The 16328-nt window shown below is 41.0% G+C and overlaps 1 pseudogene; it reads right to left on the reverse strand.

The window, feature by feature from the left end:
* Positions 1-1465: 1465 nt before the first annotated feature.
* On the reverse strand, positions 1466-5955 carry LOC129516634 (dnaJ homolog subfamily B member 6-like; annotated as a pseudogene).
* Between the last annotated feature and the right edge of the window lie 10373 nt (positions 5956-16328).

The raw sequence follows: 16328 nt of genomic DNA on the forward strand, positions 1-16328 counted from the left end.
GGTTCACAAACCACATTTTGAGCATCTCTCTTCTAAAGATAAAGTGATTATAATATAGCACGATACAATCTAATTTTAGAAGAGACGCGCATGTAGTAATTGGACTGTTTCCTTAGAAGTATTATCTAAAGCTCCCTGGTACTTCACCATTGTCTTCCAGCAAATGAGGTCTCATTAAAATTTTTCTTTCCTTAACCCTACCATTCATTTTCCTCGATAGAGATTTTCCAGATATTTCTGAGCATCTACAAGGGATGTTTCACGTCTTTTTGCTTCCTCTAGCCACCTGGAGACTCCTTGTATCACAATTTATTCTGGCCATACCAAGAATGTCAAAGTCCATGGCACGAAGTGCTGTCTTCTAAGCCTCCCTACCTTAGGGTGGGTTTCCTGGAAACAGAGTTGAGATGGAGAATTGTGCACAGCACAATTTGGGGAGTGATCTAAGATATTTTGGGGAGTGCTCTAAGATGACATACTGGTAAAGAAGTAAGAAAAGCAGATGGAGCAGGTGGAAAGGCTAAGAATTTAGCTCATCTTATGGCCAAACCTGAAGGGGGGTTGGCCTTTCAGTGTTGTTCCATACCGAAGCAAGCCCAGTTGGGCTTTTGTATATCCGCAGAAGCCAGGCACTGGCCATAGGCTGCTCTCCAGGAGAAAGAAAAATTTCCTGTGGTGGAGAGCATTTTTTTTTTTTTAAAGAGGACATATTTACTTACATCACTATTTCTGTTTCGCAACTATAATTTTAAGTAATAAAATTTTCCAGGAAATCAGGTAGTTTTAAAATTAAGCTATTGTAGGGGATCCCTGGGTGGTGCAGCGGTTTGGCGCCTGCCTTTGGCCCAGGGTGCGATCCTGGAGACCCGGGATCAAATCCCACGTCAGGCTCCTGGTGCATGGAGCCTGCTTCTCCCTTTGCCTGTGTCTCTGCCTCTCTGTGTGTGTGACTATCATAAATAAATAAAAATTTAAAAAAAAATTAAGCTATTGTAACAAAGAACATTTTCACAACATGCTTTTTATGTACATGAATGTTTAAGAGTTTAAATGGTTCTTTTGAAATACTGCAATATAACTAAGAGCTCCTATTTAGACCTTGTAATTTTTTTCCCCAAAACTGTTGAGTTGAGGAGATCATGCTTATCCTTATAATTCAGATCCTTCTAGATGAAGCTCTTGTCAAACACACTTACAAACCTTCTTCATAAACGATCTATGTTTAATGGTGAGCTGAATCTATTTGACACGTTTTGGGGTGAGCAAAGATATTTTCTAAACAACTTAAATCTCTTCTGGAAGTTTTCTGAATCAGTCATGCCATTGCTTGTAAGTTGTAGAAGTTGTGGAACATCAGCAGATGATAGTCCAGCCTGTGAGGTAGGGGTATTCAGGGCCCCAAAGAGGTTTCTAAGCAGAACACTACAGTATCCACTACAGTCCACTTTTTTATGCCATTCATACCCCTATGCATTTTCATAGTAAGTTCCTTTGTTTGGAAACAGCTTACCCAGGATTCTGGTTGGTCTCATTTCCTGCAGAATTTACAAAAAAAAAAAAAAAGTCAGTGGGAAGAGCGAAAGCCCCCACTTCTGCAGCTGATCTGGAGAATATACTGATAACTTGATGCCAACCTCTTCCTTTGCCGACTCTGGTTTCCCCTTAACCTCAGTCAGAAGCTATGCTGGCCTCGGTGGCTTGCCTAGTACAGTCACCCAGACTCTTATTCCTGAGGGGTCGAGCCCCTGTTACTATGACCTTGCAGTTTCTGTATTTGTTCATTTACTATCAAAATGGGGCCACTGAAAACCAAGAGATGCTCATGTGGATTACCTGAGCACCAAATATATTCTACGCTGCCCCCGCATTATGTAGCAGCAACTCTGAGCTGCGCCTACAGCTCACTGTCAAACAGCACCCACCTTGCTCCAAAGGGGAGGGGATTTTGACAGAAACTATTGTAATACTCCTGAAGTCAATGGAGCCTTAAGAGACTGTGATTTGACTTTAAGATGTTCATTAGAACCATCTCTGTAGAAAGGAAACCATTTGGCAAAATATTTCTGAGCTGCTCTGTCCTGACACTCCAAGCCTTTCTCATTAAGAAACCAAAACTCTTCATTGATCTTGAATCCTCATTTAGCAACTTCCCACCTCTTTCCTTTCATTCATAGCCAAACTCTTCAAAAGACAGTCTCTGCCAGCATTTTCCAAAGCATCCAAGGAATACTGGGTCCATGGTATTACAAAGCAATTTCAGGGTAAATGCATTTGGAAATTTTAATTAATTATCACTAATAGCTAAGATTTGCTGATGGTTTACTACAAAGCAGGCACTATGCTAAAAGCTTTCAAAGTATTAGCTCATTTATTTTATTCAGGCATTCACTCATTCAACAAATATGTATTGAGTTCCTACCATGTGTCAGTCACCATAATAGGTGCTGGGAATATAATAAATTACAACAACCACAAAAGACATGGTTCCTACTCCCACGGGGCCCACACTTTAGTGGAAAGACAGGTATTAATCAAAGAATCACTAATAAATGTAAAGTTGCAGTGGTGCTTATTGCTATAAAAGAGGGATACATAGGGCACCTGGGTAGCTTAGTCAGTTAAACGTCTGTCTTCAGTTCAGGTCATGATCCTGGGGTCCTTGGATCAAGCCCGCATCAGGGTCCCACTCAGTACCGAGTCTGCTTCTCCCTCTGACCTCCCTCCTTCTTGTGCTCTCTCTCTCTCTCTAAAATAAACAGATAAAATCTTTTTAAAAAGACAGAGAGATACATGGCAGTATAAAAGAATATGATCAGGAAATTAACTTTGTCTGAAAAGTTGTGAAAAACTTCTCTAAGAAATTGGAAGTTGGTCTGGGGTTGGTCTGGGAATAATGAATAAGAGATACACACAGACACACACACACAGAGGGTAAGGAAATCAGTCAAAAATATCATACAACAAAGTGACATGATTCGATTTGCATTTTAGAAAGATCATACTGGAAAGGATGTGGGGAAGAGATGAGAGAGTGACAAGATTGAAAAGAGAAAAACTTCAGGAGGTTCCTGAAGCACACAGAAAAGTTAACATTAAGGCCTAAACCTTAGGGGATCGAGAAGAGGGAAGAATAGATGGCTATGAGAGAGGTAAATTCGACAGGATTTGCTTGGATGTAAGAAGTAAAGGTATGAAAAGGTTTAAGGGGTACCTAAGGCTTCTAATTTGGTTAAAAGATTAAAATAGATTACTATTGACTAGGAGAGGGACCTAAGAGGAGAATCAAGTTTTGAGAGAGTTGGGATGAGTTCATCTAAGTCTAAAATGAATCTGAAATACCCCTGAGTTCTTTAGAGTAAGATTATTCAATTTGGGCACCACAGATATTTGTAGGCCAGATAATTCTTCGTTGGAAGCCATTGTCCTGTCTACTGTAGGATGGTTAGCAGCATCCCTAGCCTGAGACCCACTGGGTGCTGGGACCACCCTATTCCCAGTCCTGAAAATCAGAGATGTCTCCAGACATGGCCACGTGTTCTCTGGGGTACAAAACCTCTCTCTGTTGAGAATTGTGGGGTATTTATTTATTTATTTATTTATCTTTTTTTTTGAATGCACCAAACACATTCACATTTTTTTAAGCAAATAACAAAGACCCAGTTTATCGGCTTTACTTTTTTTTAAACCTAAGCTTAACATTACATATTTAAACAACTGTCAAATCTTACTAAGTTGCCAGTGTTCATGCACAACTAGAAACACATCCACAATTTATATTAAACGAGAAACGTATTAAAATTGAGATTATTTTTGTGGAAGATTCATCCTGGCAATGTGAACTTCACAGCAGGCTGACTCTACTTGGCTCACGTTTCAAATGGAAAAGCAGGTCCATTCTGGTGTTAGTGTACAAAAGAGTCACGGCCACCTTGGATTATGTTTAATAAAAAAGCAAAGTGCATACAAATATTTACAACAATTTTAAAAGACGAAACAGAACAAAACCAAAACCAAACCAAACAAAAAAAAAAAACCTAAAACAACGGTCCCAACAATAAACTCAAAAGTTTGAGTTGACAAATAGGGCTCTGATGAGCTGTGTATAAATACTTTAGATTAGGTACAGTTGTACTGCAAGTTGAGTTCAAGAAATTTCACAGAGGAAGACGTAGACATGGCCAACAAGCACATGAGAAAATGCTCCGCATCACTGGCCATTAGGGAAATACAAGTCAAAACCACAATGAGATCCCACCTCACACCAGTGAGAATGGGGAAAACTAACAAGACAGGAAACAACACATGTTGGAGAGGATGTGGAGAAAGGGGCACCCTCTTGCGCTGTTGGTTGGAATGTGACCTGGTGCAGCCGCTCTGGAAAACTGTGTGGAGGTTCCTCAAAGAGTTAAAAATAGATCTGCCTTATGACCCAGCACTGCTGGGGATTTACCCCAAAGATACAGTCAAACGCCGGGACACCTGTACCCCGATGTTTCTAGCAGCAATGTCCACAATAGCCACACTGTGGAAGGAGCCTCGGTGTCCACCAAAAGATGAATGGATAAAGAGGCTGTGGTCTATGTATACGATGGAATATTCCTCAGCCATTAGATATGACAAATACCCACCATTTGCTTCGACGTGGATGGACCTGGAGGGTATTATGCTGAGTGAAATAAGTCAATCGGAGAAGGACAAACATTATACGGTCTCATTCATACAGGGAATATAAGAAATAGTGAAAGGGATTATAGGGGAAAGGAGAGAAAATGAGTGGGAAATATCAGTGAGGGAGACAGAACATGAGAGACTCCTAACTCTGGGAAACGAACAAGGGGTAGTGGAAGGGGAGGTGGGTGGGGGGTGTTATGCTATATGTTGACTAATCGAACTCCAATAAAAAAATATATACAAAATATACAAATATATACCAAAAACAGTTGAGTTTTTTTGAAATCTTCAAAAAAGTGTGTTCCTGTCAGTCCTCAGTGGTGCCCGTTACAGCTAACATGTCTGCTACACGCATGCATTGTTACTTGTGGCCCAAGCGTAGCAGCTGCTCCTTACCATTTATCGTCAAGGACTTTAACTGGCCGTTGTCTTCAACTTCTACTCTTTCTTCACCATTCTCCACAATTCTCTTTGTAGTGATTTTTCTGCCATTAACCGTTTTAGTAGAAGGGGATGTAGATTTGAAGTTGCCCATCTCACTACCACCAAATGTCATGGAAGAGAATGAAGTGAGGCCCCCGGGACCTGGAGATGCGAAGGAAGTAAATCCTGTATTAAAAGAAGAAAACCCTCCTTGGAAAGATGGAAATCCACTGAAGGCAGAGAAAAACAACCCCGTGCCTTGGTTCCTGCTCCCAGGGGGGCCTCTTCTGCTCCCAAAGAAGTCCTCAAATGGGTCTTTGAAGAAGTCAAAGGAAAATGGATCCCTTGCACCAAAAAATTCCCTGAAGAAGTCATCTGGGTTACAGAATGTGAAGCCAAACTCCAACAGAGTGTCAAAATGAACCCCACCTCCACCATCTAGCCTTTCTTTGCCGTGTCTGTCATAGATGTCCCTTTTTTTGCATCTGATAACACTTCATATGCCTCAGCTACTTGCTACTTACTTTCTTCTCTGCTTCTTCTTTATTTTCAGGGTTTTTATCTGGATGCCACTTTAGGGCCAGTTTCCACTATGCCTTTTTATTTTTTTTAAAGGTTTTATTTATTTATTCATGAGAGACACAGAGAGAAAGGCAAAGACACAGGCAGGGAGAGAGGGAGAAGCAGGCTCCATGCAGGGAGCCCGATGCAGGACTTGATCCCGGGACTCCAGAACCATGCCCTGGGCCGAAGGTAGGTGCTAAACTGCTGAGCTACCCACTGATCCCCCTGGTACGCCTTTTTAATATCCTCAGCTGAGGCATGTCTCTGCACGCCTAGAACGTCATAGTAATCCACCATGTTTTAATAGGCTGTTAGAGTGAGTCCTAGGACAGGGAGTCGGTGGTGGGTAGGAGGCATGGCGGGGCAGCGGCCCAGGTCCCCTCAGCTCTAGCATCGTGGATTTAGATAGAGGCTGTTCCCAGGGGTTCCATTGCCTTGCATATCCTAATGGACCCGTATTTGCATCTCAGCCCACACCTTCTCCTGAGTTCTAGACTCACACAATAAACAGCTTACTAGACATTTCCAGAGTGGCTGGACGGGATGAGGGCCCAATTCAATTCAGGATGATATTTAATCCCATCTGCACAAATTCTGTTCAGAATCCCATTCAAGGTGTCATTTCTTTAAAATGCCTAAGGGGGCACACACTGCTGTCAAATTCTCGCCTATATAGAGAAATTCCTCTCTAGAAAAAGAGAAAAATGAGAAAGGAAAAAAAATTTTATTTTGGAGCCTGGGAGTAATGGCTCCTTAATAGCTAAATAGGTGGATGTTTCAGGACCTTAGGGAAATCTATGAATCCAGAAACAGACTGTTCAATCACTTAACACTGTCAGATAACAGGGTTGTCCTAAATTCATGGGTTTAAATGTGTCAAGGAGAATTCATTCTATGTGAGAATAAAGCTGATTCTTTCCCTTCATTTTATTATCTTCTCTAATAATACGACAAATATATATTTATTATAGAAATGTTTAAAACAGAAAAAGGATAAAAAATGTATAATTGTTCATGAACTGACCACTCAGACATATTCTAGATTTTATATCCTTGTCATACATTTTTTAAAAATTGGAATCCAGTTGGATAGATGCTTTTATCTCCCAGCTTTTTAAACATTATAATGTGGAGGTCTGATGACTATACTATAGTTAGTCATTCTTATTGAGAGATTAACTTTCCATATTTCAGGCTTTTAAATAATGCCCCACAGAACATTCTTTTTAAAAAAAAAAAAGATTTTATTTATTTATTCATGAGAGACACAGAGAGAGAGGCAGAGACACAACACAGGCAGAAGGAGAAGTAGGCCACATGCAAGGAGCGTGATGTGGGACCCGATCCCGGGACTCCAGGATCACGCCCTGGGCCAAAAGCAGGTGCACTAAACCACTGAGCCACCCAGGGATCCCCCCACAGAACATTCTTAGACCAAATCTCTGATAACATCCCTGTGTGTCTCCTCAAGGTAGAGTCTTAGAGGGGTATAAAATGTTTCTAGGTCCCTGATCCATGTTGTCATGTCATATCCCAGAATAACTGTACTATGTACACACCCACCAGTGATGTGTAAGGTGAGTCTCTTACCCCATTCTCTTCTTCATCACCAAAACTTTAAAAACAATAACAACTTTGCCTATCTGATGTGCATGATCATTTTTTTCCCACCTTAAATTAGGCTATAAGATTTGTGTTACTAGTTGTTTCCTAAAGGGTACAACACTCATTGTTCAAGTGGGAAAGGAAAAGCATTCAGGCTCAGCTGCTGCTTGGAGGCCTGGGCTAGGCCAGGTCACCGTGAGGAGGGAAGTGAAGTGAATCTGCACACCCAAACCCCCTTATGCACAGTTTCCTCCTATAACCTCCCTTGTCGAACAAATGTTGGAGAGGATGTGGAGAAAGGGGAACCCTCTTGCACTGTTGGTGGGAATGTGACTTGGTGCAGCCACTCTGGAAAACTGTGTGGAGGGTCCTCAAAGAGTGAGAAATAGAGCTTTCCTACGACCCAGCAATTGCACTGCTGGGGATTTACCCCAAAGATACAGTTGCAGTGAAACGGCAGGGCACCTGCACCCCAATGTTCACAGCAGCAATGTCCACGATAGCCAAACTGTGGAAGGAGCCTCGGTGTCCATCGAAAGTTGATGGATAAAGAAGCTGTGGTCCATGTATACGATGGAATATTCCTCAGCCATTAGATACGACAAATACCCACCATGTACTTCCACGTGGATAGAACTGGAGGGTATTATGCTGAGTGAAGTAAGTCAATCAGAGAAGGACAAACATCATATGGTTTCATTCATATAGAGAATATAAAAAATAGTGAAAGGGATTATAGGGGAAAGGAGAGAAAATGAGTGGGAAATATCAGAGAGGGAGACAAAACATGAAAGACTCCTAACTCTGAGAAACGAACAAGGGGTGGTAGAAGGGGAAGTGGGCGGTGGGTTGGGGTGACTGGGTTTTGGGCAATGAGGGGGGCACTTGATGGGATGAGCACTGGGTGTTATGCTATATGTTGGCAAATCGAACTCCAATAAAAATACTTAAAAATAAAACAATGAAATAAAATAAAAATTTCTAACAAAAACTAAAAACAAAATCACAAAACCTCTCTTGTCTTAGGAGCATCCAGCATCTTTACACTTTTTTAACTCTTTCAAATTTTGTTCTTAAAAGGAATTACTTGAGGTTGGGGAAGGCTAAATTTCTTAATCACTGATGGGTATTTAAATTTTGATTTTATTTCTTTTACTTACAAGCACAGCGAAATGTTTCTTCTACCCTGGAGAAGGATGGTCGATATCATCTACAAGTCTTGGAGGGTTTAAGAGAAGATCCCTGTTCCTGAAAGACTGAGCTGGTCCTGAGAGAGTGAGATCAATGCCGGTATTGAGTAGTGATTCCTGAGACTGATCTGACCAAGGGTCACGTGTAGAAGAGAGCTCTCCCTTGTTTTGTTGACTTGCTCTTTGGGTTTGGGATTGTGGGCATGGTGGTGTGAGATAGTCCTTCTTCTCTTTCACCTACTCCCTCTTCCCTTCCTTCCTTCCTTTTGCAAATTACAAAGCAACATGCACTTGTTTGAACCTGCATTTGTCACAACAAGCATGTGTCATTTTTGTAATTTAAAATAATTTCAAAGGAAATAGAAGTTTTTTCTTATCCCTTCAGCCATGCCTCTGAGGTAATTATGTTAACAGACTGGTATGCAAGCCTCCACACCTCTACCTGCACATACAAAACACGTACCAACATGAGTGTGGGGGGACTGTTCATTTCTTTTCCTTTTACTAATATGCCTCTTATTATTATGCCTGTTGCTATTATTACTATTATGCCCATTGCTCTGCAGCTTGTTCTGTTAACTGAACAATACATCATGTATATCGTTTCAAGTCAAGGCATATAGGCTAATTTACTCCTCCTCCCTTTTATTTTTTTTATTATTATTTTTAAAGATTTTATTTATTTCTTCATGAGAATACACAGAGAGGAGAGAGAGAGAGAGAGAGAGAGAGAGAGAGAGAGACAGAAGGAGAAGCAGGCTCCATGCAGGGAGCCCATGGCGGGACTTGACCCTGGGTCTCCAGGATCACGCCCCAGGCTGAAGGTGGTGCTAAACCACTGAGCCACCCCGGCTGCCCTCCTCCTCCCTTTTAAAAATAGGGAGCTTTTACTTTTTTAAATTTAAATTTTAGTTAGTTAACATACACTGCAATCAATATTGGTTTCTGGAGTAGAATTTAGTGGTTCATCACTTGCTTATGACACCCAGTGCTCATCACAGCAAATGTCCTCCTTAATACCCATCACCCAGTGGTGATACCCTTAATACCTTAATATCCTTAATATCCCCCACCCATCTCCCTCCATCAACCCTCAGTTAGTTTTCTATCATTTAGAGTCTCTTATGGCATTTCCTACACTCCTTTTTTTTTTTCTTCTCCCCATTCCCATATGTTCATCTGTTTCTTCCTTAAATTCTACAGATGAGTGAGATCATATGGTATTTGTCTTTCTCTGACTGACTTATTTTGCTTAGCATCATACACTCCAGCTCCATCCATGTTGTTGCAAATGGCAAGATTTCATTTTTTGATGGCTGAGTACTATTCCATTGTGTATATGCACCATATCTTCTTTATCCATTCATCAGTCAATGGACATTTGGGCTCATTCCATCATCTGGCTATTGTTGATAATGCTGCCATAAACATCAGGGTGCATGTACCTCTCCGATTCAGTATTTTTGTATCCTTTGGGTAGATACCTAGTAGTGCAATTGCTGGATCATAGTGGGGTTCTATTTTTAACTTTTTGAGGAAACTCCAAATTGTTTCCCAGAGTGGCTGTACCAGTTTGCACTCCCACCAACAGTGCAAGAGGGTTCCCCTTTCTCCATATCCTCGACAATATTTTTTGTTTCTTGTGTTGTTAATTTTAACGATTCTGACAGGTGTGAGGTGGTATCTCATTGCGATTTTGATTTGTATTTCCCTGATGAGGGGTGATGTTGAGCATCTCTTCATGTGTTTCTTAGCCATCTGGGTGTCTTCTTTGGAGAAATGTCTATTCATGTCTTCTGCCCATGTCTTAACTGGGCTATTTTTTGGGTGTTGAGTTTGATAAGTTCTTTTTAGATTTTGGGTATTAAACCTTTATTAGAGACATCATTTGCAAATATCCTTTCCTAATCCATAGGCTGCCTTTTAGTTTTGTCGACTCTTTCCTTCCCTGTGCAGAAGCTTTTTATCTTGATGAAGTCCCAATAGTTCATTTTTGTTTTTGTTTTCCTTGCCTCCGGCAGTGTGTTCAGTAAGAAGCTGCTATGGCCCAAGTCATACAGGTTGCTGCCTGTGTTCTCCTCCAGTATTCTGGTGGTTTCCTATCTCACATTTAGGTCTTTCATCCACTTTGAATTTATTTTTGTGTAGGGTGTAAGAAAGTGGTCCAGGTTCACTCCTCTGCGTGTGGCAGTCCAATTTTCCCAACACCATTTGTTGGAGAGACTGTCCTTTTTTCCATTGGATATTCCTTCCTGCTTTGTTGAAGATTAGTTGACCATACAGCGTGAGTCTATTTCTGGGTCCTAAAAATAGATAACTTTTAACTGAATAAAGTAATAGATGCACCTGTACAAAGTTCTATCAGTACAAATGTATACAATGAAGTATTTGTGTGCCTCTCACCCCAGACACTCAGTCCTCTTCCTCAGAGGTGACAATTGTATATAATAACAGGATATTAAGAAGAATTTTTCCTTTCTCCCTGGAAGTGGCAAGTAGGGCCCAGAGCTAAGGGCAGAAGCAAAATGACTCCACGCTCTCAAGAGTCCTACGAACATTTGGAGCTGGGCACCGTCCCCAGAGCAAGCAGAAGTTGCGTTAGCACTATCAGCAAGCACTGGGCCTGACTCCCTAGCACGTAAGGGGAGGACAGGGATGGGGAGAAGAAATGAAAGCCTTGCTATTATCCCGGGGAGAGCAAGGCAGTGTGCTTGTATATCCTACCCCTTCCACCCCCAAAGCCAGGTGAAGCAGAAGGGTCCAAGGGAAGGAGTTGGCCGTGGCACAGCCATTTCCTCATGACTTTACTTGGCAAGGGTGTTGGAGCTTCCTGTGAGTCAGGGACACCATTGCATGCCTCTGAATGAGAGCCATGTGGCTTCCCCACCCCTGAGGGGAATCCCAGCTGCAAAGGCTGTGGAAGTTGCCACAGTGGCAAGAGCTGAGCTGGCAAGAGCTGGATGGTCTCCTCAGGACACTGTGCTTCAGAGGGGGGCCTCTGAAGAAGTTGGGCCGACAGCCCTTGAAGTGCTCACATTTGAGCAATGGCCGCACAAGGCAGTGATGACACAATTTAGTAGAACCGTTGATAAGCAACAAGGAGAGGATTATAATTGTACCGGGTAAATAAAGAGACCTTTGTTCTTTGCCCTAAATGTCTTTCCTGTCTGGGAAGCTCTGGGCAATAGTTCTCACCTGGTGTAGCAGCACCTCACAAGGTACAGTTTAGAAATTTGTGGAGGTGGTTTTTGGAGTTGTCACAATGACAAGAAACCATTCCTGGCACCATTGTCAGGGACTAGGGATGGTAGATGATTTACGGGGCACAAATGCTCTCTTGCTACAAACCTGTCCCATGCAATTATCCAGTGTTCTTCTGCTCATTCATGTCAGAAACCTATACAGAACTATCTGAGCCTAGGACCCAACTATGTTTTAAATACAAGTATTTTTATAATTTCATTTTACTGTTTATATAACCGTAAAATTATTAAATACGAAACCCAAGATTCAAATGTTTTAAAACACACCGAATTTTATTATGCATGATTATGGGCTGTGATTTAGCATGACCCTTTTCCAACAATCCTAACTTCTAGCTAGGGAACAGAAAGCAACTGTGGTACTTCTGCTATAATCACAGCATCTCACTGGATTTGTAAAAGGGTCTGAGTAAATAGGGTAGACATTGAACATGTTGAGGTGGTTAAGTTTCTGCTTTGGGTCCCTGATCGTTTTTCAATCCTGCTCTAACTGTGCACACTAAGGAGAAGGAAAGGGGATTATTGTCTGTTGAGAACCCGAACCATGTCAAGGTGCTGCTGGGTAACTAACCTGGAATCCCCAGATCACTAGCTCTCCATTTTATCCGTGAGGAACCCAAGGCTTTAACGAAGAGTAAGGCAGCCAGACCTCGTGATCCTTCTCTGTTTACTCCCTCTTTTCACTCACCTTTGAACTTTAGATGTTTTTGTTTCTCTGTTATGCAAAGTAATCACTGCGGCTCAAAGTGACATCCTTCTTCCTTTGTGGTTGCCGAGATGCCCAAACAGTGGTTTCCTTTGGGTAACAACCTTAAGTTAGCTTTGGCTCTTTCTCTTTTGATTTTCACAGATAATTAGCCACCTGGTAATTTTTCTTCCACGGTTGTTCTTGGATTTACTGTGTTTTTCGGAACAGTCAAGTCCTTGGACACTTCACGTTTATATATGGGTAAGTGATTTATCCCCACTCAGTCTAGGTTTTCCCACTCGTGAAACAAAAATGACAGGGGTTGAAATGAAATCAGCACTCAATAAAGCTTACTCAGGAAGCCAATAAGGAAAACAGGATTTACAACTAGGATGGTGCCTCCTTCTCCTCCCCTTCCTTTGCAGTCCCCCAAAGGCGCTCTCTTTGGACATTAACTGGTCCTGCAATCCAACTCTGGCACCAACAATCAGGAGTTAGCCCAGACCCCACAAGTTGAAGGACACAGTCCTCAACCTGACTATCCTCACTTCAGACCAACTGCCTACAAATCTGGAGGGTTTGCATGACTCCTCTGAGGTCTGATAATTTGCTAGAATGACTCACAGATCTCAGGAAAGCACTAAATTTAAGATTACAGGTTCCTTATTTTTGCTTATTTTTTTCTCTCAAAGATTTTATTTATTTATTCACAAGATACACAAAGAGAGGCAGAGACATAGGCAAAGGGAGAAGCAGGCTCCCTGCAGGGAGCCCGGTGGGGGACTCAATCCCGGGACTCCAGGACCTGAGCCCAAGGCAGATGCTCAACCACTGACCCACCCAGGTGTCCCAAGATTACAGGTTTTTTTAAATAAGGGATACAAATCAGGAATAGCCAAATGAAGAGACACATAGGACAAGGTCTGGGGGGGTCCCAAGCAGATTTCATGCTCTCTCACTATGGTACCAAGATGTATCAACCTCCCAGCACATCAATGTAGTCATCAACCAGGAAGCTCCCTGTCTAGAAGTTTGGCCATGTGATTTGATGCCCAGAGTTTTTAGAGGACTTTTGATTCCATAACTGAATTCCATCTCTATCCTCTCTCCCCTACCCAGATGTCAGGAAGTTGGACCGACATCCTGTGGTTCAAAGCACTGACCTTCTAATCATGTCATTGGTCTTTCAAGCATGACCAGCCCCCATCAAGCTATGTAGGGGCCCACCATGAGTCTCCTCATTAGCATAACTCAAATGTGATCCAAAAGGTTCACAATTAACAAAGACACTTCTATCCCTACCAGGAACCTGAAAAAAGACCAAATTCTTTAGTGTAGGGCAGGCTTCAAAGCAAAATTTGAAAACCACTGACCAACAGAGCAAACTATAAGCTTTTAAATATAACATAGCCTAAATAGTTGATAAATTCCATGAGGGCAGGGAGGTGGCTTATTCACTACTATTCCTCTAGTGAGTTACATGGTGAGTAGCATACAGTGAACATTTCGTAATGTTGCACGGCACTTTCCTTAAACTCATTCATATGTTGCCTCTGACGTTTTTGCCTCGTTACTTCAAGCTCTGATATGTGTTTTCCCTTCTCCATATCTAGTGTCTAAGTTCCTAGAGGCTAGATGCATTTGTATATTCTAAGGGTGTGATAAATGCTACTTAAACAAATGAATCTTTCTTTATGAATAATTATAATGCACGATGCTGAAAGAATTATTTACTTCAAATGGCATTGTCATTTAATAGAAAATAGAAAAAAAATAAAAGAAAATAGATATCACACATGATTTGGTCATAACACAAATAAAGCACAATGGTAATTTCAGATAATCATAATTAAATTTGGGGCTCTTTAAATGAGAATATAAAGGGTTAGGTTGGGATGCCTGGGTGGCTCAGCAGTTGAGCATCTGTCTTCAGCTAAGGGCAAAGATCCCAGGGTCCTGGGATTGAGTCCCACATCAGTCTCCTCGCAGGGAGCCTGCTTCTCCCTCTGCTTATGTCTCTGCCTCTTTCTCTCTGTGTTTCTCATGAATAAATAAATAAAATCTTTAAAAAAAATAAAAATAAAGGATTAGGTTGTGTGGAGATTAATAGTTTAAAAAAAGTCAAGGTTCACCTTGTTCTAGGAGACATTTTTTTCTTTTTTGTTTTCAGCATTAGGGAGGTATAACTGACAAATAATATTGTATGATATTTAAGTGTACAAATGAAGCTATTATAAAATTTACATTGTATTAGTAGATGTACTTGTTAATATTTCTATCATTTCAGGATGGTCAGTGTATTTGGCATGGAGTCATTCTAAATGAGGAACAGTGCTCTCTCTTCCATTCTTGCCTCCCTCTCCAACTATAAATATAAATGTTTATTATATTTATGATATCCATTTGGTTCCAAAAATGTAATTTTTCTATAACATACTGCCCGTAGGCACGCCTATTTCCTCTTTGCTACCTATACGGGACTGTTTTGCCCAAGCCTAACTATTTCTATTTCTTCTCTAGCCTCCATTTACCATATTATTTTTTAAAATCACCACTAAATAGTAGTCATTAGTCATCTACTCTATCAGGCATCATCTCTGACAGTCTTCAAAAGGTAATGCCAAAGAATCTAGTAAAAGTGGTAGGAACAGACACAAAGTGACTAAAATTAAGTATAGAAAAGCTAATAATCACGTCCATTAAGAAGGCTGCTATCAAAAACAAAATAAAGAGGGGTACCTTGGTGGCTCAGCTGGGTAAGCATCTGACTCTTGATTTGGGCTCAGGTCAAGATTTCAGAGTTGTGGGATAGAAGCCCATGTTAGGCTTGGTGCTCAGCATGGATTCTCTTCCTCTCTCTCCCTCTGCTCCTCCCCCGCTCTTTCTCTCTCAAATAAATACATAAATAAAATATTAAAAACAAAAACAAAAACAAATAACAAGTGTTGGGAGGATGTGGAGAAACTGGAACACTTAGTAAACTTGTGTATACTGATGTACACTGTTGATGGGAATGTAACATGGTGCAGCCACTGTGGAAAACAGTATGGTGGATCCCCCCAAAATAAAAAAAAAATACAATTACCATGCGATTTAGAAATTCCACTTCTAAGTGTATCTCAAAAGAATTGAAAGCAGGGACTGAAAGAGATACTTGTATACACATGTTCATAGCAGCATTACTCACAATAGCCAAAAGGTGGAAGGAGTTCAAAGAGTCCCTCAGGAGACCTGTATATACACACAAAGGGATTTTTTCAAACTGAAAAAGGAAAGAAAGGACAGCCCCAGTGGCCCAGCGGTTTAGCGCTGCCTTCAGCCCAGGGTATGATCCTGGAGACCCGGGATCGAGTCCCATGTCAGGATCCCTGCACGGAGCCTGCTTCTCCCTCTGCCTGTCTCTCTCTCTCTCTCTCTCTCTCTCTCATAAATACATAAATAAAATCTTTTAAAAAAATAAAAAGGAAAGAAGTTCTGCAACACAAGTGTCTATCAATAGATGAATGGATAAGGAAAAAGTGATATATATATATATATATATATATATTCAATGGAATATTACTCAGATAAAAAAAATGAGATCTTGCCATTTGCAACAATATGGATGGACCTAGAGGATAATTGAAATAAATCAGACGAATACCAGAGAGTAACACATGGAGATGTCCAACCCTTATGTTGTACTCCTAAAACTAATGGAACATTGTGTGTCAACTCTACTTCAATTTTAGAAAGTTAAAAAAAAAAAAAAAAGAAAGAAAGAAACTGTAGAACTGTTTTTTTTTTTCCAAAAAAAATTAAAGAAGGAAATTCTGACATATGCTATAAGATGGATGAATCTTGAGGACATTATGCTATGTAATAAGAAATAAGCCAGATAGCTGTGTCATGAGATGCCCAGTTATTTGCTTAAACATTTTGTGA

This window comes from Nyctereutes procyonoides, unplaced genomic scaffold (assembly GCF_905146905.1).
Source record: "Nyctereutes procyonoides isolate TBG_1078 unplaced genomic scaffold, NYPRO_anot_genome, whole genome shotgun sequence".
Taxonomy (NCBI): domain Eukaryota; kingdom Metazoa; phylum Chordata; class Mammalia; order Carnivora; family Canidae; genus Nyctereutes; species Nyctereutes procyonoides.